Here is a 26,695-nt window from a genome sequence, read left to right as displayed (position 1 = left end):
AGTAAAACATATTTTTGACAACTCCTAATCCCATGTTAAATGATTACCTCGATGGTAATGGTCAATCTGAAAACAAAATGCGTCAGTGTCACAATAATTTTGCAACTACTTCGTGCAGATTAATGAAAATCCCTACAGAAAACCACTAAGTACTAAAGTCATTCGTTTCATAGTCGATGTTTCTAGCTTTCCTCGACTGGTACTAATACTGAAATAAAAACACAACGTTACAGGCAATAAATTGCAAAATAAATGTCAACCACAAGCATACATATATTATTCAAGATTGTCAAACGTCAAGTACAGTTTTTTAAATCCATACCATTTTAATATCATGAAAATAGTTGTGTCTACACATGCATTATATTAATGTGGAAAAGTTAGTAAATAGCAACATTGGAAAACCAAAATATAATAGTAATCAATTTCCTAAATCATTACAAGATATATAAAATATCACATTTCTACAACACATGTAAGTGTTAAGAAACACCCTACATTGTCTGCAGCACACATTATACATTGAAATTGTCACAGACAGACTTAGGGGACAAGCTTATCACCACATGTGTTAGGTTCCCACCAGATGTCATGGGTTTTCAAAAATAAGTATCATTAAAAAGATAGGATTAGGCAACTATTTAATAAACAAAACTTCAAAACAATTAAGGTGATTCATACATAGATTCTGATATAACACCTGAGTGTTTACCTTCTTGGCATTTGAGCAACGTTGGCGGCTGACGTTTCAAAAAGATAGCAAGTATAAGTCAACACAAGCCACTGTTTGACAAAGATAACTGAAAAAAGCACCTTTGGCTCTATATGCCTATTTTTGTCATGTTGCGTAAAATAGAAAACAAAATGGAACTAAGAATGAAGGATAATATTATAGAAACAATTTTGGATAAAACCTTTAAACACTTTTAGTCCAGATCGAGGGCAACTTAGAACTGCTTGACCTTAAGAAAACGAAAATATATTAAGAAAAAAAACGAGTAGTATCTAGAAAAATATTTGTGGAAGAAACATCATAAACGCTAAAGTTTGAGGATGGCTAAATTCGAACGCAGTGAAAAGTAAAAAATGATAAGGGGATTTCTGGAAAATTGTAATCTTGCATTGACTCTCTCTTTAAGTGGGTAACCTTTGCGTCAGATTTTTCAAATTCAAGTAGTATGATTTATTAAAATAGGAAAACCCTAATTTCGTGTATTGTGAAAAACTATTTCAATCAAAAACAAAAAGGAGTATACCACACACATATATAACGTGTTAGGTTTGTGACCTGCCAAAGAAATTGTGCTACGCTACGATGAGCATCAGAACAGATCTCGTTAAAGATTTTATATGCCTGCCTTTGAATTATCGTAAAATAATTGATCTCTGCATACCACAAGAGGCACTACTGAAATTATACACTATCCACAGTTTACGCCAGGGTCCCTTTTTAAATGTCTAACTGAAACACAAAAAAATCTTGATAACCTATGGTGCATTGAAAAATTGACAAAACTCAAAAATATTTTCTGAAAATCAGATGGGAAAAGGGAAAACATTTAAATGACGCAAATTTAAAGAATGAGATTGTGTGAAATATATGTTTATAAAATATGCATTTTCGACCGAGGCGATCTCACCCCTCTGAAACTTCACAGGAAACGAGTCATTCATAGCAATAGCCATAAAATCTTTTCCAGTTAACTGCTCTCACTGAGCTTTTAGGTCTGGCTACAAGGCCCGTCTTACCACAACACTAACAGAACGATGATATATAGAAATGGGTGACATGTCAGCCCTTTTTAGGCATTGTCTTACTAGGTATAACTCCAATGCGCCATTTTATCAATGATGTGTCCACCGAGTTTTGGATCAGACCATTCCATACGTAGATGTTTGCATTTCCCCCGTGTGCATTTTGGATTAGTGATTTGCTATAGGACACAGTTAGTTTCTGGGGTTGCATGCTACTTTTTCCAACTCCACTTTCCTCATTTAGGATTAGCATGCACAGTCACAGTGCTGAATCCCTTAAACAAGAGCTTGCAGTCCCACGAGGCATTGTTCTGTCTTGTGGCCCTGGTTTTGTATGTTTGCCTCACAAGCTCCATGTTCTCCCTGGCACAGATTCATCACACTGTTTGGTGTAGACTGGCTAACTGTGATTCTGCTATGAACATACTCCTTTATCTGAAGTAAGCTGGTTTTCATCTACCCCTGCGAGATAATGTAAGGAATTAGGTTATTAGTTGAGAGGGCAGGGAGCCCCATTCAAATAATAACGTAATCCCTCTGGTAGTTTGGCACAAAAAAAGTAAATGAATAAAGTAATTATGTAGCACTCAAACAGCAGTAGAGAGAAAACGCAACACAAGAAAAATCCAACACCATTTTACAAACATATAGTTCATTTTAATAAATAAAAGGCCACCAAAATGACAAATATCCAATCAGTAGAAGCAGAGTTATGAATTTTGAAAGTTCTAGGTGAAAATGGCACCAAAAAGCGCAAATCGACACTTCCAGGTATCTGGTGGCGCTAGACAAGGACAAAGTCACAAGTTCAGACTGATTGCTTGGACCAGGTTTGTTCCAGTGAAAAGGTTTACCTTCTGTCCTTGATGAAAGGTTTGTGTTGCTCTGCTTCGGTTCCAGGGAAGCTTTCAGGAACAAGATAAGGCGTTGCAGCCAGGGCCTTGCATTGCTTTTCGTCGGATCCAATGAAGCCTTTAGAAGCTGTGTGGCCCTGCGGGGCTTAACATTGCCACATCTGGAAGCTCAGGAAGGGCTGAGCATAGCCCCAAGACATCCTGCTCCAGAGAGCAACACCCTGACCACACCCAAGGCCCTTTTGTCCCTATGTCCTGAAGAAATCCAAAATACACCACAGAAGAGCCATTCACAGTTATGCGACCCAGGATAGTGGCACAAAGGTGCATTTGGTTTAGGCAGCATAATGCCAACTTTCTTAAAGTTTCCTGTTTAGGATAGTAACTTAAATCCAACTTTAACAGTAAAGAGGATTTTAAATCACAATTAATTTGATTGGAAACAGCATTTTTCTATCTGGTCCCAAACTGAAATTATCATTTATTAAGTGTAATAAGGTAACCCAGTGTTAGTTTATGAGAGAGATAGCCTTACAGCATTGAAAAATTACTTAAGGAGCTGTTAGGACACATAAAACTTAAGTACACATGTTCTACCTTTTCAAAACCATGCACTCTTCCCTATGAGGGGGTTGGGCCTACCTTAGGGGTGACTTATAAGTATTCATCATCAAAAACTTTATTTTTGGCTATTACAGCCATAAAAGCACAATCACATTTACAACAAGATAAAATGTAATCCAGGTAAAACAATAGAATAACATTAGAAATACTGGCATAAACACATGTAGGGGTATGGAAGCCACAATAGATGGTAATCACAGGTATCATTATTCACGGGAAGACCTAAAATTCTTACATTAAAAATATAATTTATAGTAAAAAACATTAAAAAGAATTAATTGCACACATCCAATGTAGATACATGTTTTTCCCTGTTTTTAAAACATCCACAATCGATACTTCAGCCGGAAGGAGGACATCTCTATCTCATGTATGCTTAACTCCAGTTACCAGGCTGAAATATAGAATATTACCTAGTGAAGGATTAAGAATTAATAAACACGGGACTGAGCACGCGTGTTCAGCAGATAACTTTGTTTTATCCACATCGCAAGGAGGAATTTCGAAACTACAACAACATAGATTGGGTCGGTATCTGATTTTAGGATCCTAAATAGTTCTCGATAGTTCCTAATACCCACGTTTCTGCACAGTTGTTTCACCCATTTAGCCCTGGCCAGTTTATATGCCAGGCAGAAAAACAGTACATGAATTTCTGTTTCCTCCTCCACCAAACATCCAGGGCAGTGACAATGGTTTGCACCCGACCACTTATTAGTTATTGTTTGAAGTGGGAGTGTCCCATATCTAAATTGCAGATACAACTTCCTTGCTAGTGGAGGTTGTATACAATCTAAAACCTCTTCAAATTGGTAGTGGCACTTAAAATCCAAAATTGTAGGTTTGGCCGCCGGAATTAAGCTAGCCAATTTATACTCTTTCACAGCTTTGGCCAAAAAAAATTGGGGAATAGCTGGGCACGATTCCTCCGGGGAGGTCCACAAGTCTTCCCTGCCCATTGCGCGAAAAGAATCCCTAACAAACGTCAACCAGGGAATTTTACCCACCACCTCCAGTATTGACATCACCGCTTGTAATTCCTCCCTATAGTGTCTCAGCTCAGGTGTACTCCACAGCCGTCGCCAATAGAGCAGCGGTCAGGACGAGATTAGATCCACCATAGGTAGGATATCCAAATCCATCCTTAGCGGTACTAGGGGTATGTTGACTGGGAGTGCCAGGGTTTGCCTAATGAACTTATTTTCAGTGAGGGTCAAGGCATTAACCTTGGCCACAAGACCCGCAATATTCCAGGACAAAATTCTTGTGCCATCGGCACACAGTTTGCTCTTAGCTTTTACCTCCGGTTCTAGTCAAACTACGGTACTTTAAAATAGGAATCATCTTCAGAAGGGGCATAATTTATTGCATTTCGGACAGCGTGCTTCCCCACCTCTTCTGGTGCATTAGCTATACATAGGTTACCACCAAAGGCATCCCCCATTGCATCGCTGCGCCCTAAGTGGTGGTTTGTAGCTTCACACCCTGGCAAACCTGTAATACCACACGTTTGCATGGGCATTATTGTAGCAGTAGATGGTATAGCCCCAATACCCAGCTCTCGTATTACAACATACTGTTGTTTGAAAGTTGCGGGGGAACTAATACATGCGGGTGTCAGTCAATCCACCATATTCAACACACTAAACCTGTTACTGATGGGTACAGCTGATAACAGCTCTCTACTCCTCCCCCTTTCTCTGTTGCTATGCAGTGCAATCCTGCTATTCCTACCCATGGTCATTCCTCTGTGAATAAAATTAAACAAACGGTCTGGGGGAATATAAAAAATAACTTAAGTCCCAGATCTGAATAGTGGATCTCGAATTATTCGTGGGACCCCCACAGACATATTCCACTGCCCTACAATCACCAAAATTGATAACAATATAGTCGCCTGAGATGTTTTTGGATCTACATCCTACCCAGCTCACTCTACGGACAAATAAAATCTGGCACTGGACATCTATAGTGGAGTGGTCTGTTATTGTTTAACCAATAAAATGTTTTTTAGTTCCTCATAGTGTTCAACTTTGCCATTTTCCAGTTCGGGGACGCCAGTCAAAACCACAACATAAGGTGAACAATCAGGGGGGTAAGTCTAAGTGGGGGGATAACTTCTTTGCATCATTGCCACGACAGTTCCCCATAGGGGCAATTTTTACATTTTGCTGCCGATCCTCTCCCAACGATTGTTGTGCTTCTCTTCCCTTGCAATTATGGGCCCTATTAGGCCATGCCTCTGCACCAGCTGTATTGTTCATACTTCTTACTTCGACCCTGTGTGTTATAGAGTCAGATGGATGTGCTTCAATGTCTACGCTCAATGTGGCATTAGAAGCAGTAGGAACCTTGGAAACCCGTAATCCATCCCTTACCAGTTCAAGGGTCTGTCCAGTGTTCACCATTTCGTTGTTAATGGATCCCAAGGTTAACACCATCTGTTATTCAAATTTCTCCAGCCTATTCTCTATTAGTAGAAGTATTTGTAATATGGGCTGAAGAGATGATGTTATGAGACCTCCTATTTTTTGCCAGTAGACTTCTTCGAGCTGGGGCGATATGACAACAGAATCACCCATGCTTGAGCTATTTAAGACTGGCATGCTCTCCTGTGGAGCTTCGGTAATGTGGTGTTCGTTATTTCCCTGGTCAACAACATTACTAAGTTTTTGTATCTTAGGCTTTTTCCCCCTCATAGCGGCGCCCCCTCGTTTCCCTCTTCGAGGTCGCCCCCTGCATAGACTCCGTAGCTTGCAGGGAGTCTGTGCAGGCCGGATACATAGCTCTTGTATCACTTGATGTTTGGCGTGGGCTCTGGCTCGGAGACCCAACAACCGGGGCAGGCGATGAGCATTTTTCCGGAGTGCGTGACTTTGCCAGGCCCCCAGGGACGATCATTTAGCGAAGGTAGGGTCCAGGGAGAGACGTTGCTCAGTGATGGCAATCTCGTGCGCCAGGACTGATGTAGCTCTCGTGATAATTGGTCCAAGGTCCTTGCTACATAGCCAACCCCAGCAGCTTTCTATCCCTTTCCTTCTCGCCCAGACATATCACATGCAAAAATAAATCCAATAAGTAGTTGCTTCAACACTTACAGAAAAAACAGCTAATTTGGATGTAGTACAGTCATCAGAGTGGGGGGGCACAGGCCAGCCTCTCACAGGCTCCAACGGGCTCAAACAGGCCCGCCCATGGCGCGTTCTTCGCCCGGCGCGCCACGAGGATTAAAGTAGCGGTGGCGCTTGTGGGCGGGCGGGCACATGTGTTCTCAATCCTGGACCTTATAGTCCTCAGCAACACAGTAGGCAAAACACGCCCGGTAAAGTCCTCTCCTGCAAGCGGCACCCCAAAATAAAGGTTTAGGCCTTGCAAAAGGTTTATTTTCTATTGAGTATCAAGCATTGGACTCCCAAGACCTTGTGTCTAGTAGTCTGCGTTATCACTACTAATGTATAAAATTACATTTCTCACCCGTCTTGGGGACTGGGCCTCACCTCATCTGGAACCTTACTCGGAAAAGGAGGCCCCCCTCTGGGAAAGGAAAAAAGGAGAAGAAAAGGTGGTAGAGAGGCTTGCCTAACCCCTGTCAGTCCTTACCCTCTCATCCACACTACCCCGTCCGTGTCTTAATCCTATCCCAGCTGTATATACTGAAATAATCAGGGTGTAGTAATGCCTGACGACTCCCCCTCCACAGCATCTCTGCTCACTCAAGTTTACATAGAGTTATATAGTACAAACACATTCATATTCATAAAGCAGTGGACTATATCTTCTGATTACCTAATAGTCTCCTTTATGGACTGTTCTTTTGCATTTTATATGTGGGCACAAGCCCCACCTTTGGTTAAGTGCAGGCTTAATTCTAGTAAATAAAGTGTATTGCCTGATAGAATAGCATTGCCCCACATGAGCTCAGCTCAGAGACTATAACGTGATTTCAGCAGTGGTATCGCCATGCTGGTAAACTCAAAGAGCTCCTTGACAACCAAAACATAATAGAGTGTCTCAAACCACACGGAATTCAGGGGGCCTCATGGACACCTCCCGCCATTCTACATCCTCTTTTTTGTATTCCGTGCGGCATGTAGTCCCAGGCAGTACTATAAACAATAAGAAGGCGTCATTCTTATGACCGTCGTAGTGCGCTAGTGCCACTATCTCACATCAGTTCCTTACTACCTGTGCTCCGTTCTAAACCATGACATTATAGTTAACCGCAATGAAAGACCAGCATCTAATCACATAACTGTGGTTTAAAATAGATTGCCCTAGCAGCCCCCAGAACAAACGGCTACTTAATCTATAAAGCCTGATATACCCTATTTGGTGATCATTGGACTGTTTATAGGACAGTTGATGTAACTAGGTCAGCAATTATATCTAAACATTGCAGTTCTAAATGATGCTCCCTCTGGACAGTGGTGTTAAACCAACTGCTGTTATCCTTTCACATGTCCATTTGTTCACCTTAATCATACAAAACTGATGTACCCTGTTTAGTGCTGCATGGACTAAATGTAGGGCCTTTGATGTTACTTGGTCACTGATTGCCTATAGATTTTACCAATCTTTGTGAATCTCCCTCTGTACAATAGGGTTGTCCCAAGTATTGTTGCCCTATCTCAAGTCCGATCACTCAATCTTTGTGAATCTCCCTCTGTACAATAGGGTTGTCCCACGTATTATTGCCCTATCTCAAGTCCAGTTATTCAACTGGAATGTTCTAACCCCAATATACATCTACAAACTAGTCCATGGTATCTCGTCATTCAGGCCTCTCACATCACTCTCAAGTCTGAATACCCATTTCTGTTCCTTAATGAACAAGTATCTGGAGATGTCACTGATATGTGATTGTATGAACGGTTTTTCCAGTACTGTCCAGTGGAAATCTTCTGCTCCATGGTTTTTCTCAATGAAATGCTTGGTGAGCCTTGGTATGGTTTTCTTACATCTGAAGGAGCTTTTATGTTCCAGCACCCGCGCTTTAACTTTCCGGGTGGTCATCCGACATACTGGATCTGACAAGGGCATGTCAGTAAATAGATCAGGTTGTCACTGTTACAGTTTGTGAAATCGGATTGGACCCACGGTCTATTTTCCCTATATCTATTGTTGTTGCATGTTTAGTCTGAGGGCAGATAGAACAGCCCCCGAGGTCTTGGGAGACCAATGCTTGATACTCAATAGAGACTATTTGCTCTATTTTTAGAAGTGAACTAACCAGGAGGATTGTTAATATGTTTCTTTTAGATGCCATCTGCATCCCTTGAAGTGGAGGATCGATAAAAGTAGGTTGTATTTATTCCAACCTTACTGTGGGGTCAATTACAACATTCTACTTTTCACTTAATTCTTTTGACACATTTTTTGTAGATGCACACATGCAGTAGCAAATTCTAATAACAGAGGTCCTGAAGAAAGCCTTGAGCATTTTGACCCAATTGGCTGAAACATGTCGACATTGATAATATAGCAGTCATTTGTTAAAACTGCTTTTTGCACTGTTCGGATTTTAAATTAGAGTGTGAGGCAATTTTTCTAATAGACTTTGTTCTTCTCCTCACAACCCTATTTTAAACACTGCACTCAGTGGTTTTTTGCACTGCACTCAATTCCCATGTAGTCATGGATCTAAATAACATATGATCTGTCCTTTACTCTCTGGCGCTCCCTCTCTGACTCTATTGAGCGAGTTCTTCCCAGAAGATAGTCTCTATTATCAATAGACATATCATTCGCATGGGTGGATAACCAGATGATAAGATTGATCATGTTGACAATTGATGGGAATCCAAGCTCTGCTCAAAGAGTTCCTTTCTTTCACGATACTCATGTTTCTTTGCTTTTTCATCTCTGTTTTCAGCAGTCTGAGGCACTTGGTGGCATTGTGTTCACGAGACCCCCAGTTCAGTTGGTTATTGAGATTGTGTATAGTGGGGATTGGAACTGTGACAGGTCGTTAAAATATCCCTTCGACCCTATCTTTCTCTGTTGTGTTTTGAAAGGTGTATTTTTCCAGGTCAAAATGGCAGTTTAAAACTACGCTACAGGTTGCGGTAGCTGGACTGGGACATTTCTATAGTGTTGCTTTATTAGGTGGCACAATGAATGCTAGCCCACATGTAGTTCATTTACCAGCCTTGGGTACATGTAGTACCAATTACCACCTTATATGTAAATTAGCAGTGGCAATTGGGTGTATGCCGATGTTACCATGGTTAAAGGGGAGAACAAAAGCACTTTGCTACTGGTTAGCAGGGGGGAAGTGTCGAGAGTCCTAATGCCAACAAAAACAAGTTCAGCAAAAATAGGTAAGTGAAGGCAAAAAGTCTGAGGGAATACCACGCCAAGGATGTCAGGTCTAACAGATACTTATTCCTCTAGCTGGTGCCCAATTCTTCTCTTCCAATGGTTTCTTTTCTCTCTGCGCAAGCCCAGTAGTCCCCGTTGTCTTTAGTACAGGATTTCTTTGTGTGCTCTCTGCCTCCTTTCCATGTGCAATATTGTAATTATTTACCTTTGCAGTGGTGACAAAGTTTGGTAATGAGCAACCTCTCTCCCCGGATACTTCACCACCAACCTGAGATCTCTGATGTGGCTGTTGATGATGCAGGAGGGAAACAGTCAGAAGCGTGTCCATTCAGAGAGAATGTCAGCAAGGAACTTGTCAACTTCACTGAGTCTATAGCAGTGACCGGTACAGGAGCACCTGTCATTTATAGTGTAGAGATTAGTTCACTGACAGTAAATGTACCCCATATATTACAAAATGGCTATGACACGTGTTTATTGACTTGTCTCTCCTAATCACTACTGTTCACTACTTCTCTGATCATGCAGATACCAGTACGGGAATTAAAACAGGCAATCCTTGAATAGTATTGATTTAAGTGTAATCTCATTGGTAACTCTTACATAGTCTATACTATAATGCATTGGATACAGCCAAAGAAAATCAAAAAGTCTCTGCAGTAATTATATACTATAAGGCCGGTGGTGTTTTAACATTACTGAGATCATTAAGGCATGCCTTCCAAAACAAAAACAAGAAGGTTACCTTCACCACGATAGGTAAACGCTTTTAAGAATAGTGTTAATTCACCCTACCTGTCCAATAAGGTTCAGCTTCCCAGTCCAATTTTCCTGAAGATGGGAGTACTGGATAGGTGGCACTTCGGAACAGGGAAATCAAAATCTTCATACAGAGCCCAGGAGAGATGTAGAACAAACAAGGTTCGCAGCGCTAAGGAATGCAAGAACCGGGTTTAAATACTTCTCTTAAATAGAGGTAGCACCCACATCTGTGGTGCTCATGTTTACGGTAATGGAGCGCCAATTGGGTTTGCACCTTCTTAGAGCATGTGGTTTCAATTAGGAAGTTTTGTTGCCACTTCCTCACCCTCCTGCTATTATGCCATCACCTAAAACCCTCTCAGGCAGGGGATAAAGAATCGTTTTCCCATTATTTTCCACTACTAACGCCTGAACACTCTCGCTAACTCCAGGAATAAGACGTGAGTGTCCTAATGCACCTAGCAGGGGTGAACTTGATTTTGCCACTTAAATCTACACACTCGAGTAACAGGTCAGATTACCATGACACCATGTGGGCTCCCCTCTCACTCTCTAATGCAGACTCCTTGCTCTATCCCAAGTGCAGGCATACCACTCTCCCGGGTTTAATCCCTTTCCTCTGTCTAATGCATGCTCCATACTTCCCCTTTTCTGGTGCAGGCAATCATTTCTCCTTTCTGGCTTCTTGCTTTCTTTGCCTAATGGAGACACCTTCCACTCCTATGTATAGGCATCTTCCTTTCTACCCTGCAGGAATTATTTTAATCCAACCTCCACAACTCAATGTTTCTTCCTTCAGGCTTACTCATTTTCCTTGTATGATATTTGCCTGAAAAAAGCCCCATGCTTTCACACTGCAGGTTTCATCTGGCTTTGCTGCAGTACCTTTTTTCCACACACTTCATATAATGTTTATAGACTGGCTTCCTTCCTTCTCTCCATCGTGCAGACTCTACTTTATCTAATGAAAGTTTCTCCCTTATAGTCACCTTGCTCTTTCTCTATGGCAGGCTTTGCAGTCATCCCATTCTCCCTGTTATATGCGGTGCTCCAGTGTCCAGGCCTCACATCTGTAGAGCTGAAGCTTCGGCTGCATATCTCTTAAGAGTCAGGCAGACTAGTCCATTTGATGGAGCAGTCACTGCTGGTTGTGGGCACTCATGGCGGGGAGTTCCTCCACCAGAAAGCTTGCTGCATCAGACTTGGAGGTGTCGGTAAATCATAGGGAGAGGTCCCTGTATGGTGGAAGCTACATGTGCGAGCTATTTAAATACCAGAGGAAAGTCAATGTGGTGTTAAATCACAAAGGAGGTGTTACTACTAGCATGAGGGTGATGTAGGGCTTCATTGCAGGAGGTGTGTTACTGCAAGAATATGGCCCACTGCACAACAGAAAGTGTTTTTACCAGAGAGAGAGAGTAGATAGGGCTGTAATGTACACACACACACAAACACACACAAACTCATCTCAGTAGGCCAAAATATCCCAATATCATAGCAGCAAATGGGAGGAGTGCACGTGGGTGCTGCGCAAGATGGCTGCCTAGCTCGCGAGCTCCTCAAATCGATGGACGAACAGAGCAGACTGGAGCCGAATATTTAATCAGTTTACCATATAGGCAGTCATTATGAACATCAGAAGACAGGGTGAGACATTACTTATGCTGAACTGGCCTTTTGGTGCATTTTGCAACCTTCATTACCTATTTTCCTTTATTCCTCATTGCGGCGGCCATTTTAGATGCATTTGGTGTCCGTCTAAAGAGGTTATTTTTTCTCCTGCATTTTCTGCTGTATTTATCCTGGAGGTTCATTCAATCAATCAATCAGGACATTTATAGAGCGCACTACATACCTGTGAGGGACTCAAGGTGCTGGGGGGGGTGCTGCTACTGATCGAAGAGCCATGTCTTGAGGAGTCTTCTGAAGGCCAGTAGGTCTAGGGTCTGCTGTAGTTTCGTGGGGAGGGTGTTCCAGGTCTTGGCGGTGAGGTGGGAGAAGGGTCTGCCGCTGGCGGTCGTCCTTTGGATGCAGGGGACTGTGGCAAGGGCGATGCCGGCGGAGCGGAGATGGCGTGTGGGGATGTAGAAGCTGAGTCGTCTGTTGAGATACGCTGGCCCGGTGTTGTGGGGAGCTTTATGTGCGTGGATGAGGAGCTTGAAGGTTGTTGACGGGAAGCCAGTGCAGGTTTCTCAGGTGGGGTGTGATGTGGCTGCGGCGGGGGATGTCCAGGATCAGACGTGCTGAGGCGTTCTGGATGCGTTGCAGTCGTCTCAGGAGTTTGGCCGACATTTCTTCATAGAGGGCATTTCCGTAGTCCAATCTGCTGGTGACGAGGGCCTAGGTGACTGTTCTTCTAGTTTCAATGGGGATCCATTTGAAGATCCTGCTGAGCATTCGGAGAGTGTTAAAGCAGGATGAGGAGACAACGTTGACCTGCTTAGTCATGGAGAAGGTGGAGGCGAGGATGACCCCTAGGTTGCGTGCGTGGTCGGTGGGTGTCGGGACTGTTCCGAGTGTGGTCGGCCACCAGGAGTCATCCCAGGCTGAGGGGGTGGGGCCGAGGATGAGGACTTCTGTTTTGTCTGAGTTCAGCTTAAGTCGGCTGTTCCACATCCATTCGGCGACGACCTTCATTCCTTTGTGAAGGTTGGTTTTGGCAGTGTGAGGGTCTTTGGTGAGGGAGAGGATCAGCTGGGTGTTGTTGGCGTAGGAGATGATGTTGAGGTCGTGCTGTCGGGCGACATGGGCGAGGGGTGCCATGTAGATGTTGAACAATGTCAGGCTGAGGGAGGAGCCCTGGGGTACACCGCAGATGATCTTGGTGGCATTGGAGCGGAAGGGGGGAGGCGGACACTCTGAGTTCTTCCAGATAGGAAGGATGCTGTCCAGTCCAGGGCCTTCCCTTGGATCCCAGCTTCATGTAGGCGTGTTCGTAGTGTGTGGTGGCAGACCGTGTCGAAGGCGGCTGACAGGTCCAGGAGGATGAGGGCCGCTGTTTCTCCATTGTCAAGCAGGGTCCTGATGTCGTCAGTGGTGGCAATGAGGTCGGTTTCAGTGCTGTGATTGCTGTGGAACCCGGACTGGGACGGTCCAGGATGCTGTTCTCCTCGAGGTAGCGGGTCAGTTGTTTGTTGACGATTTTCTCAGTGACCTTCGCCGGGAACGGAAGCAGGGAGGTGGGTCGGAGAAGTTCTTGAGGTCCTTGGGGTCCGCCTTGGGTTTCTTGAGTAAGGCGTTGATCTCGGCGTGCTTCCAGCTTTCCAGGAAGGTTGCTGTCTCAAAGGAGATGTTGATTATTTTCCGGAGATAAGGTGCGATGGCTGTGCAGGCTTTGTTGAAGATGTGGTGAGGGCATGTGTCTGACGGTGATCCGGAGTGGATGGTGTTCATGATCTTTCTGGTGTCTTCGCCACTGATGTTGGTCCAGGAGAGCAGGCAGTTGGTGTGGATGGTGTTCGTGGGGGCGGTAGGTGTCGGGGGGGGGTTGAGGCATTGAAGCTGTCGTGGATGTCTGTGATCTAGCGGTGGAAGAAGGTGGCCAGTGAGTCGCATAGGTCTTGTGAAGGCGGGATGTCGTTGTTGTTGGAGCTGGGGGTGGAGAGCTCCTTCACGATGTTGAAGCGCAGTTTGCTGTTGTGTGCGTTGTTATCTAGGCGGTCTTTAAATGAAGCCCTCTTGGCGGTTCTGATAAGTTGATGGTGTCTGCAAGTGGCGTTCTTGTGGGCTGCGTGGCTCTCCGGAGTTCGTTCACGGAGCCAGTTGTTCTCCAGTTTTCGGCATTTCGTTTGGAGGCTTGGAGGTCTTTGGTGAACCAGGTGGCCTTCTTGCTGGTGTGGCTGTTGGAGGGTGCCTTGAGTGGGGTGAGGGTGTTGGCGTAGTTGTCGATCCATTGTCTAAGAGTGCGGGCGTTGGTGTCCGGGTCGGTGGGTTCAGCGGGTGGGCTCTGGGCGAGGGTGGTGGTTAGCTGGTCTTCGGTGACTTTTGCTCCAGTGGCGTTGAGGCATCTGCTGGGTGTGGTGGTGCATGGTGGGCCTCCTGAAGGGGAATTGGATGCAGTGGTGGTTGGTCCAGTGGGGTTAGGTGGTATGGTTGAAGGTGACGTGGGGGATCGCTATGAAGATGGGGTCAAGCACATGGCCGGTGGGGTGGATGGGTGTTGTCACAAGCTGTCTGAGTCCGAGGTTTGCTAGGTTGGCGATCAGGGTGGTGGGGTTGGTGTTGTTGTTGTTCTCGAGGTGGAAGTTCAGGTCCCCGAGGAGGATGAAGTCCGTGGAGGCGAGGGGGTGTGTGCTGATTAGGGTTCCTCTGAGGGTGGTGTTTGGGTTGGTGTGAATCAGGAAGTGCATGTGTTCGGCGGTGCTGAGGGTGTCGTCGGTGTTGGTCGAGACTCTGAGGGTTCCTGTGGACGATGGCGATTCCTCCTCCAACGCCGTTGGAGCGGTCCTTGTGGGTGATCTTGTAGCCTTCCGGGATGGCTATGGTGATGTCGGGTGCCGAGGTGGGGTTCAGCCAGGTCTCCATCAGGAAGGCGACGTCTGGGGAGCTGGAGTCGAGGAGGTCCCAGAGTTCGACGGCGTGTTTGCGGGAGGAGCGGGTGTTGAGGAGGATGCATCTGAGGTAGTTGGCTTCTTTTGCTGGCAGTTTGGCGGGTCGGATGCTGGTGAAGCTGCAGATCCAGCAGATGAAGGGTCCTTGGGTGCGCTTCGGGGTGGCCTGTTAGCAGGTGTGTTCCCGTCCGGGGTTTAGTGCGTGGAGGGTGCTGGCATCGTAGTGGAGTTGGGCGACGTGGCATTCGCGGGGGGCCTGGGGTTCTGGCACTGGGCGCGGTCCGGGCGCAGATGGGCTTGCCTTAGGTGCGCCTAAGGCGGGCTGCACAGCGGCTGCCATGTATGGGGAGGTGGGAAGGGGCGGGAGCGGGGAGGCCAATGGAGGGCGAGGGGGGTGGGGCAGCAGGGGACGCAGCGTCGGGAACCGGGGATGGGTGGAGGCGGTGAGGAAAAACAGAAGGCAAAAAAGGGGGGAGCAGTGGGGAGCTAAAGAATAACGCTACAAACGGGGTAAACGTAGAGGCAGGACACAGTACAATTGAGCAGTAGGAAACACAATAGCACAATAACAAAATGAGAAAAAGAACAAATGACGGGCAGTGCCTACAGTGGGCCTCAAACCCTGGGCACAGCGGCAGAAGCTGGCGGGGAGCACTGGCACAGGCAGGTGGAGCTGCGCGGTGAGTGGAGCAACCTGCCTGGAGGCAGGGTTAGGGTCAACTTTCTCTGCTTTATTCATGAATTGAAATAGAAGGAATAACCAGCGCCTCTATGTCTTCAGCAAGGATTAGAAGGAATGGACCCTATTTCCTTTTTTTACTTTTTTTTAACCTCAGCTGGTGGACTTACCTTCCTCCAAGGGCTTGAATATTCAGACAGCTCATCATCTAGGCCCCCCTCCTCTTTCATCCTCCTCTTTATCCAAGCCCAGAGGTGTCATCATCTTTTTCTGAAATTTACTGATTTACTGAAAGTCCTCAATGATGTGAAATCTAAAAGGCAATTTTTATGGCAGGGAAGTACACATGTTATTTCACAGGATGTCTCAAGAGCTACAGCTGCTAGGCGGAAGGAGTTCCTAGATCTTCGTCCTGAGCTACACTCTTTGGGTACCGCTTTTGTTTGTTTCACCCTTATCTCTTCAGAGTGACATTTCAGAATAATACTTCCTCCTTCACTGCTCCTGCTGACCTGCGAGAATTTCTTCACCTACATTCTTCCAGCTCCATGGGGACGTCTGCTTCTTCATCAGGATGAATGCTCTTTGTGTTGAAGGGCCCCCTCTTGCATATTATCCTAGTTTATGTTATAATTTTTATGCAGTCTTATGCTCACTCTTTTATGCTTCTTTTATGACTATTGTGCTCTTTGAGGTCATTGACTAACCTTCTTTTTCTTTTCAGGTTCCTTGATGTTTTTATCCAGTCATTTACCTTGTCATGTTCCGTTTGTCTGTCAACACGTCTCCTTTGCTGTGCTGTCTTACCCTGTGGTATTGTCGACTCTTCCCCCGTGTTTATCCTCATCAGGTATGTTTTGCAGTTCAAATTTTTTGACATGTACTGTCTCTCTTTTTTGATCTTCTCTTCTCTTTCCTTTTCTTTTCTTCCCTCTGATCTCTTTTTTCTTTCTTTTCTTTCTGTTATCTTTCTTGATGTCTTTCTGTTCGATGTATTTTCTGTCTTAGAAGACTGACTTTGTGTATTTATTTACATTTGTTACTTCATTCAGCGTTATTTCTTGGAAGATTAAAGGAGTAATTAAACCTATTAAAGAGGTAGAGTACTCTGTCTCATTTGACTAAATATTCTCCTGACCTCGCTCTTCTCCAAGAAACTCACCTTTCTGAGCTTGAGGCTTTGAAATTTAAATATGGGTGGTGGGTTTTGTTTTTGGTTCTCCTTCTTTCTTCTTTGCCACAAGAATGTAAAATTGGTAACTGTTTCTCAAGATTTTGATTCTGAAGGTAGATGGATTTTTGTTAAGTTAATTGTTAATGATATCCCCTTTACTATTTGTAATATTTATGGCCCTTCCCAAGTTGATAATTCCTTTTGGCCTAACATTTCCCAAAAATGTATCTAACATGCTAATGACTTTTTTATTTTGGGCAGTGATTGTAATCAAATAATTGGCCCCTTTATTGATTGACAATCCCCACTTAAGTTTATTCCCCAAACACTGCATAAACAATTTATTTCCTTTATATCTCAACGTCTTTTGGTAGACTCATGGAGAATCTCCAATCCTTCTAGTAAATAATTTTCTTTCTTCCACCCTCCTCATGGTTCCCTATCCAGATTAGATCTTATCTTTGTCTCTAAACTTCTCTCTGAAAAATCTTAACAGTTCTTCTATCGAACCAATTGTGATTTCTGATCATTCCCTTGTCATTACAGATCTTGACCTTCTCATGGTGCATTCCAAATCCAATAAATGGAGATTCAATAATTCTCTTTTACTCGCTCGAGGGCATATTACTGATTTCGTATCTCGGAAAAAAACTCTCCTCTTAAACAGTATCAATCCCTTTTACTTGATATCAAACGGTTGGAGCATCAATATTATTCTTCGTCTACTCCATCTAATTTGCAAGAGCATATTTCCGAAATTACAGGTTAATAATTTTACTTCGTAGTAGAGCTCGTTATTCCCGTGGCCGTAATAAAATGGGTAAGCTTTAGGGTAATTGTCTGAGAATCCGTTGCAGGGTCACATGTTAGATTCTGTAAAAAACGATATAGGGCTTCCGGTTTTTAAACATTCTGAGATTCTTGCAGAGCTTGTTAAATATTACCAATCTCTTTACACGCCTGAAACTCCACCCTTGCCATCTCAGATAGAGGCTTATTTATAAACCTCCAAGATTTCCCTTGGCGATCATAGAGACCTCTTATCCTTAGAAAGTGACATTTCCTTATCAGAGATCTTTCATGCACCTCAGTCTCTTAAGAAGAAAAAATCCCCTGATCCTGGCGACTTCACGGTCGAATTGTTTCTTCACTTTTCAAATCTTCTCTTTCCTAGGCTGTTACAACTCTCAATTTTTCTCTGCATCTGGTTCCACTGGGGGCTCCTTCCAAGAGGCTCCTATTTGTATTATCCACAAAGACGGTAAGGACTTGGCCCTCTGTAAAAACTACAGGCCTATTTCATTAGTCAACTTGGATTATAATATCTTTGCCAAATTACTAGCTTTACGCCTTGAACCCTCCCTTCCTTCAATGATTGGTAAGGAGCAGTCAGATTTTATTAAAGGTAGATTTACCTCCGATAATTCTAGATAAATTTTTAATGTTTTAAACAAGGCATCTTCTCTTTCTCATCCTCTAGCAGCTATCTCAATTGATGCTGAGAAAGCATTTCATCAAATTGACTTCTTACTCAAATTCCTGGCATGGGTAAAGTCCCCTTTTTATTTAGTTTATTTCCTTACCCTTTCAATACCATCAGTTTTAGTCAATGGGAAGATCTCTAGTTACTTTCCATTAGGTCGTATTGTTTGTCAGGATTGTCTGTTATCCCCTCTATTATTTATACTTGCTTTGGAACCTTTCCTGTCCCGAGTCAGAAATAACACCGAAATAAGTGGATTTCAATATGGAGCCGATCATTTAAAAATGTCAGCTTATGCTGACGACAAACTTCTTTTCATTTCCCTTCCTGAGCAGTCCGTCCCGGCTCTTCTTCAGGAAATTAATACATTTTCCTTGGTTGCTGGATATAGTATCAATTCTGACAAAACTGAATTCATGCCTCTTACTAAGTTTACTTTTAGTCATTCTTTTGATGCCATGGGGTTTCATTGGAACACTTCCAAAATGAAGTATTTGTGTATCTGGTTTGCCCCTTCCATTAATGATTTGTATTTGACAAACGACAATGATTGTTTAGAAAAAGTAGATAAGCTTCTTTCCTTCTGGAATCCCCTCTTTCTTTCCTAGTGGGGTCGTATAGACTCTATCCAAATGTTGGTTTCGCCCATAATTCTATATACCCTTTCAATGATCCCAGTTAATATTCCTGCTATGTTCTTTAAGGAATTAGATTCTAAACTCTCGAAATTCCTTTGGTTGAATTAAAAAGCCAGAATTTCTCTAGCTTCTCTTAGGAAAGCTAAACAGGAAGGTGGAGTCAATTTCCCTATCGGTTATACCATAAAGCCTAGTGTCTCCAACAAGCCTCTAGATGGCTTTCTTTGTCGCGATCCTCATTTAACCCTTTATGGTAGGACATTGAATGCTCTTTTCTAGCTCCTTTTCTCCCTCGTGAAGTTATATCTTTCTCGGCTAAGCTTTCCATATTTCTTCTTTAAACATACTTGTACTATTCTAAAACTGATTCTTCAGTCGAAGTCTCCTTTCATGAATCTCCTCTCTGGAATAACAATCTTATTACTACTAACAACAAACCAATTTTTTGGAAGGCCTGGAGGCAAAGAGGTATCATTTGGGTCAAAGATTTATTTTCTAATAATGATCCTCTCTCCTTTTAACAATTACAACACTTATTTAAGTGCCCTTGTTCCTTTTTACCTAAATATCTCCATGTCATAAATATTCTTCTCAAGGTTCTTCATTCTTTACCAAATACTTCCCTTTCTCCCTCTTCACACTCCCACCTTGGTTCAATTCTTACTTCTGTTCATAATGTTTCACCTATCTATAGACTTCTCCGCTCTCTATCATATGTCAGATCCAAATCTAAGTTGGAGCTTCATTGGGAATTGGATTTGGGATGTACTTGGGATCTCCCATTTTGGAAAACGATTTGTAATAAACTCTACAGAACCTCCAGAACTGCCTTTAATTCTCAGTCTTTGTTCTTTCTCTGTCATGGACTATACTTTACCCTTTCCTTGCTAGCTAGATTCTTCATGGATTCATCTCCTAAATGTTGACCCTGTGACCACTAATTTGGTGACGTTATGCATATGTTGTTTCACTGCCCCGCTGCAGCTTCTTTCTGGGACAAGGTCTGATCTCAGTTATCTGTAATATTTCATTTAATTTGTCCACTAACTCCTCTGATACTATTTTTGGGTAGTTTCTGTGAAGATACCCACTCGCCATGTAGTAACTTACAGTTGTTAGATCTCATGCTAACTCTTGCCTTTCAATAAATTTCCATTAATGCGAAATGTGCATCAAATATTTCTCATAAAGCCTGATGGAATGATGTTTGTCATTATCATAGATTAGATACTGCCTTTTCCTCCTTGTATACTCTGTCTGCTAATAAAGTTTTATATTGGTTACCTTTAACTTCTTTTTCAGATGATGTAGCCCATAAATCTTCTATATGTACTTTATCTGAAAATTTTGAACTGCTATGATTTTTCTATTTCTCTGCCATAGATACTAATTTTGCTATTGCTTGTTTGATTTATTATATTACAATATTTTGCTATTTTTCTTTTCAGGTAATGCTCTAAGCTGTTGTTAACTTTGTCTTTCTCTATACATTACCCCTCCTTCCCTTTCCTCCCTTTCCCCATTACATTTAAAAATCGTTAAACAGCTTCAATTCTTTAAATTTTTGTAGATTTCATTCCTGCAGTCTAGACAAGTTCCTGTAACTTGTTTCTACTATGTTATTATTTTAGTAAAGCTGCTTAACCCCCCAAACAAAATCATAGCAGCAAAAGAATAAAGTCTCCCTGAAAAGTTCCACTAGAATATTGGGAGCCGCAGTGTCACGTAGTGTTCCTCCACTCTTTCAAAACAGTTGTTGAATGTGATGTAACCAAGGCTGGCTTAGCCCAATATAGACACACAAAGGATAGTGTGCATCTAATGATCATCCACCCTGAAGGCATGGTATTTATGGGCCCTACACTACAGCTTGCCCCCATACTTCCAGACCCATTGCATAACGCAAAGTGAATATGTCACACCCAAAAACAATCAGTGACATGCCTACATCAGGTCACCAAATGCATAAATGTCTCCCCCAAAACCATATAACAATATTAACTAGCCTATAAGACTTCCCAATACCCCTGCATTATGCCATCAATAGCATCAATTATCTGCCAAGTAATTCAACCAAATATTGCACCCTCTCAGGCAGCAATTGTTCGCCCACACTAACTGGCTAAATACAAGTTAGACACACAGAAAACACAGGACCCACAAAATGGCCTCCCATTACCATGCGCAAGAGACCTGGATCTACATGCAGGGAAATGAAACCGTGCCACCCATGCCCAGAATACCAACACCCTCAAAAATGTATTTGATCCCGCAAAATAAAGAATGAAAACACCCTGCACTGCATCAAGTCAACAAACACACAGATGAAGTTCCGAAATGCCAGACAAACAATTGCTGCCCACCTTTCCCGGACACATTTTGCAAAGTGGATAAAACATCACTCCCCCCCAAAAATCTAATACAATTATTGCTGTCTTCAGCCAGAGACCTGGTGTTCCTCCATCACTCCTAAAAAAATAACAAACTGTAATAAAAATACTGCTCATTGACAGGCCCCCAATGTCTCTGTATCTTGTCATCAAATACTTAAATGACCCCACAAAAAAGTGAGTATAAATTCTACCCTACAATCCTACCAGACAACCACTATTCCTACAATATGTTACTTTATGCAAATCAGATATTCCAAAGAGTCCTAACATATAGGGGTGAATTTTACTCCACCTCTCGAAATTGATGATAACATGTATCAAATCAAAAAACATAAATTGTTAAGATGGAATTGCCCCAGTCATGGCTCTTGAGAGCATGCTCTCTAACCCTGGGATCAATTCCTGTAAAGTCAAAGAAAGTCTCTTTTTGATTTTTACCTCCGTTAAAATGACACTTATGTGTTCACTAAGGTCCTTGCGTTTAAGAGGACCGACACCAGAGCAAACAACTGAGGTCAAGAGGGGCATCCAAAGTGCACCTCTCTTAGGGCCATATGTAGGAAGCCTAATTGCGCTCACAAATGCTGAAATTCGCAGCAATTAGGGCAGTGTGCTATGTAGCACACAAAAACCCACATGCAAAATAAGGAATCGCAAAATTTGCGATTCCTTATTTTGCTACTGCATTTAAGGAATCGCAAATTGCGATTTCTTAAATGCAATGTAGGAAGCACCCAAGTTGTGCGACTTTTAGCTTAAGGAATCGCAAAATACCACCAACTTCAGGTTGGTGGTATTTTGCGATATCTTTGAAAAATGCACTTTTTGGCATTTATCAAAGTGCTATGTGGGTCACATACATGCCCTTAGGGCATGTATGTGGGCCACATGTGCACACATGTCAATTTCAGGGGTGCAAAAGGGTGTCCTATTGACACCCTTACAACCCTGAAATTGCATTCTCAATTTGTGATTCTCTAATTGAGAATCGCAAATTGAGAATGCCTCCTAGCCCGTAGGAATGAATGAGAAGGTATTTCTTATTTGGGAATCGCAATTTGCGATTCGCAAATAAGGAATAAGTGGGATTCGCAATAAAATTTGATAATCCTATCTACATTTCGTTTTGCGATTCTCTAATTGCGATTCCCTAAAAATCACAATTTGAGAATCGCAAAATGAAAATTACCTACATATGCCCCTTAGACTACTGTCTTCTCGCCAGGCTGCGAAAAACTGTCAATTTTGGCAGCTTTGATTTCTAGTGGAATGGAAAGCCCTGTTTTGACTGTATCCTTCAGGGGAGAGATGCATACTGGACTCTCCTATTAAAAGCTCTGCTCGCCTCACTCAACTGTGTCCTTCACTCCATCCATGTGGGACATTTTGTTTATGAGAGGTAGGGTGAGTGTGAAACCTGTCTCTGTGCACTTTACTGACTGGTAATATGAATCAATTTTGGGACTCCTTTGTATTGATGGCCACCCAAAATGGCTTAGACGAGGCTGCCCAGGACATTTGTTTAACATGAGGCTGAAACATCCTCGAACCTTCTTATAGAGATGTCACTGCAGCTGGATTCTGGTAGCTGTGAGGTTAGGGTAGTGTGTTGTAGTGCAAATGCAATATTTTTATCGTACGCGATTATGTATTTCATGGACACATTTTGGTTACACACTGTTAACTGGCACTTGTATAACACTATCAACTAATATCAGTCACAAGATAAATGTGACTTAAACAAACCTATCTTTTATACGAATGACACAACCAATGTGCATTTTATCATCCATTTTAAGGTCATAGCTCAAGAATACCCTGTATCATAATGAGGTCTCTTTCTACATAATATTTGTGAAAAACCCAACTTCGTGTTCACATTGCACATTTCATGGTACCTTTTCACTGCGTTGCATTTTAGTGGTGTTTCTCTTGCTATTCTGAAATATTATGAATAAACTGAGTTGTTCCTTTCTAGTAAATTGTAGATACCATTAATCTTTTTTACAGATCTAGGGCCTTATTTGCGACTAATCCAAGTCCCACAGGCTATAACACACTTGTAATAGATGGGACATCTGGCACGTTTGCGATGGAGCATCGCATCCGCCAAACTCTAAACAAGGCTCTTAGTATTGTTTCGTCCATGTATTTGCACTTATGATAAGGCTTCATTAATTTTTAAGACATGTTGATGATACATTCAGGTTATCGTTCAAAATGTTTATCCACCAACTGCAACTAAGTACTCAGTACAAAATCAAACAAGAGCTAAATCTTGAACTTATCAACTAACTAAAGTAGTACCTTTTATAAAACGTTAAAGTGAGCAAGGGGTATAGTCAATATTATATCAAGGGAATTTTCAGTCATGAAGATTCCAATAGAAATTAGAAATAGAAGGAGAGAAGCTTCCTTATTGCTTAGACCCAAAGCCTTTCTATTCTAAGAGCTCTTTCTGTATTAGCATCTAGTTTATTCTAGTGCAGGGAGGCAAATCTTGAACCCTTAATGGCGTGTATATATCAGTTATTTTGCTAAAGTCAGGTCTCTAACCCACAGTCCAAGAATGGGGCAGGTATGTCAATCACAACGTTCATTTAAAATGTGTCTTGCCAGCTACAAATTTCATGTTCACAGGAAGCCATCGTGTATGTTTCCATTAACCACTCCCCTCATGTCGGTGTAGTGGGAAAATGCCAATGTCTAAGTATATGCATACTTTAATACATACTGTCACTTGTCCTACTGAGAGCTGTCTGTAGGGGCTAACGTTTGTGCACAATTTTAAAGGCCTGAGTGGTACACCTTCAAGAGCAAAGACCTTTCCTCTTTGGTATTGCAATGAAGCAATATTGACTGTCGTGTTAGACCCAGTGTGCCTTCTACATATTTAGAGAAAAGGTTGGTGAATGTAGTTTTACATAATTCACATGCAACCCCCTTATGCTGGCACCATCCAAGTATATAGTACAAGAGCGGCAGGCAGGACTGAGAGGACGGGTCCTAATTTGCTTTTAAGGATGTGGGTCAATTGATTGTATTTCAGAGATGGATTTGTTCTAAATTGAATTCAAGCCCTAAGTCTTGGAGAAATATCAAATTATCATCCGAGATTAGCTGTTCTATTGTGACTGCTGCAACCTAATTTCCTCAGTATATCCTTTCCTGTGCCAAACAAGAAGTTGGCTCGGTAATCATGAATGCAACTTCAATAATCTGAGCATGGAGCTCTATGCTAAAATAACTGAATGTATGACAGGGCTGGATGTTATGGGCATTATATTTTACTAATGAAGCGGAGGGCTGTATCTGGTAGGCTTTATAATGAACTCTGTTCTAAATCTCTCTCATGTATGCAGAATTGTAAATATCAGTAAGCATAGGTGTAGGGCATATAGTGATATTCTATATGTGGTAATACCAGCCCTCTCGACTGCCTTCCTGCTCTCAATTCGGGGGCCCTCAGTCTCAGTTTTTGGCTACCTCAGTGGAAGCATGCCCAGAACATAGTTGTCATAACAAAGTTCTTTTATCCACGCTAGCTATATTCACAGTTTTACCCTCACTCGAGGACCTTCCCTTTTTACTGCCTATTCACTACAATGCTTGCATTCAACATATACCTCTCACATCACTTATGGTACTTGTATGACACTTCATGTGGAATTGCCAACAACCTCCCTAGGGCTGCACAAGTCTTAGATCTGTCAGGGGAGGTACAAATAACTAGGAGGCAGCTCGGCATTACCCCAGTCCCCTACATCAGGTGACGAAGACTAGATAAAAGTGGGTCTGGCAGAGGAGAAACAAATAATGATGGGGCAGCATGTCATTGCTCGCTTCTGCTGACCATGTTAAGATAAAGGGCCTGATTTAGATCTTGGCGGGACTCCTGTCATTCCTCAATGGCGGAGTTTAAAAGAACTCCATCGAGCTGATGGTTTCCTGCCCGCCTTATTTAAATGTGTGTTGGCTGATTCTCTATCCGCGTTGACAGTGTTTTCCGTTGTGTAAGTGGCTGAGGTAAACAGACAATTCAAAAGGAAACATCTAAAAATGAAGCTTACCTTAGATTCCGGCGACAATAGGGTTGCTTTTGTTTTGTGGTCAAGGAGTAGCAGCAAAGGGAGTAATTGGACGATCAGATTCATGACTAAGCGGAAGTGGAGAATAAAAAAAGGTACATTCCTTATTCCTTCGAAGTCACCAACTTAGGTGTGGAGGTTTGTCCGCTACAGTTACATTGGCAGAAAGGTACATTGTGAACGGCCTGGCGTAAATATTGCTGAACTCTCTCCGACAACCACTTTAGCCTATGGCGCCATCGACGAGGGAGGAAAATTCTGATGGACACAGTGGCACTCGGATGGACTATTGTCCGTAAACCCACCAGCATCTAAATAGAGCGGGCAGACAACCTAGTAGGCCAACGGAGAACCAACGGAAAAGTGACAGCAGGACCAGATAGATCTAAATCTGGCCCAAAGTTTACAAATAAAATGTGTTTTATCCTCAATCCAACATAGAAGCCACCTCATATAATGTGTCAGACTTCCATCTTCAGAACATATGTTGGAAAAACAAATAAAAATCAGATACATGCTTTGATTTAAAAAGGGGGCTTCCGTACTGCAAAACAAGGGCTAATTACCAAGGAAAAACTAGATGCATAAGAATAGCATTATTTGAACAGCGAGTGCTTTCCTCAACATATGCTTGTCTCTCTCTCTCTCTCTCTCTCTGAAACCTTTGAACAGAAGCTAAAATACATGTTTTGTGAGAATTTAAATTCAAACTCAAATACTAAAAGGTAAAAATAGTAATGGGACATGCCTCTTACCCTCATCCCCAGTTTTTTTTTAAGTTGTGGAGGATGGCATATGGTTCACAAACAGACATTAATTTGTAGGTTTTGCAGTTTGGTGCATGAATCAGGTTACATGTGAAATTCCCTAGTAGACGCTAATGTGTTAAATGATTAGCTTCAGGTGATAACTGCTCCAAAAGAACACTATAGAAACAGGAGGAGTGGAACAACTTAAGTGGTGCCACCATATACTTCATAACCCACTCACTCAGACAGGGTAAGTGAACACAGGATACTTGTAACTTGTATATTTGTAACACTTGATGTACATCAAACAGTCTTCTTTAATGCTGTGGGAAATTAAACCCAAAGTAAAGATGGACCAGGAATACAATATTTTTTGGGTGTAAGTATAAGACAACAAACTAGAACCTTTGAATACTTAGGGTAGGGCAGAAGGATTAGTTACTTACCTGTAATCCTAGTTCTCTTCCAGGGGTATACTCATCAAAGTCATAAGCACTGAATAGTCCCGCCCATGTGCGGGACCCCGGAGCAATAGCCAATAATATGCATATATCTACATATATATATATATATATACACATATAAATACGCATAAAATAACCATATATATATAGATAATATGCAT

The 26,695-nt window shown here is 42.6% G+C and overlaps 1 protein-coding gene across 8 annotated transcripts in view; it reads right to left on the bottom strand.

Annotated features, from left to right (window-relative positions):
• C10H10orf67 (chromosome 10 C10orf67 homolog) overlaps positions 1-26,695 on the bottom strand; it is a 2,166,521-nt gene that overhangs the window by 767,132 nt on the left and 1,372,694 nt on the right. The gene's annotated exons all lie outside the window — the stretch shown is intronic.

Source organism: Lissotriton helveticus, chromosome 10, assembly GCF_964261635.1.
Source record: "Lissotriton helveticus chromosome 10, aLisHel1.1, whole genome shotgun sequence".
Taxonomy (NCBI): Eukaryota; Metazoa; Chordata; class Amphibia; order Caudata; family Salamandridae; genus Lissotriton; species Lissotriton helveticus.
Note: the sequence above shows the minus strand (reverse complement) of the source record. Positions and strands in the feature narration are given on the sequence as shown.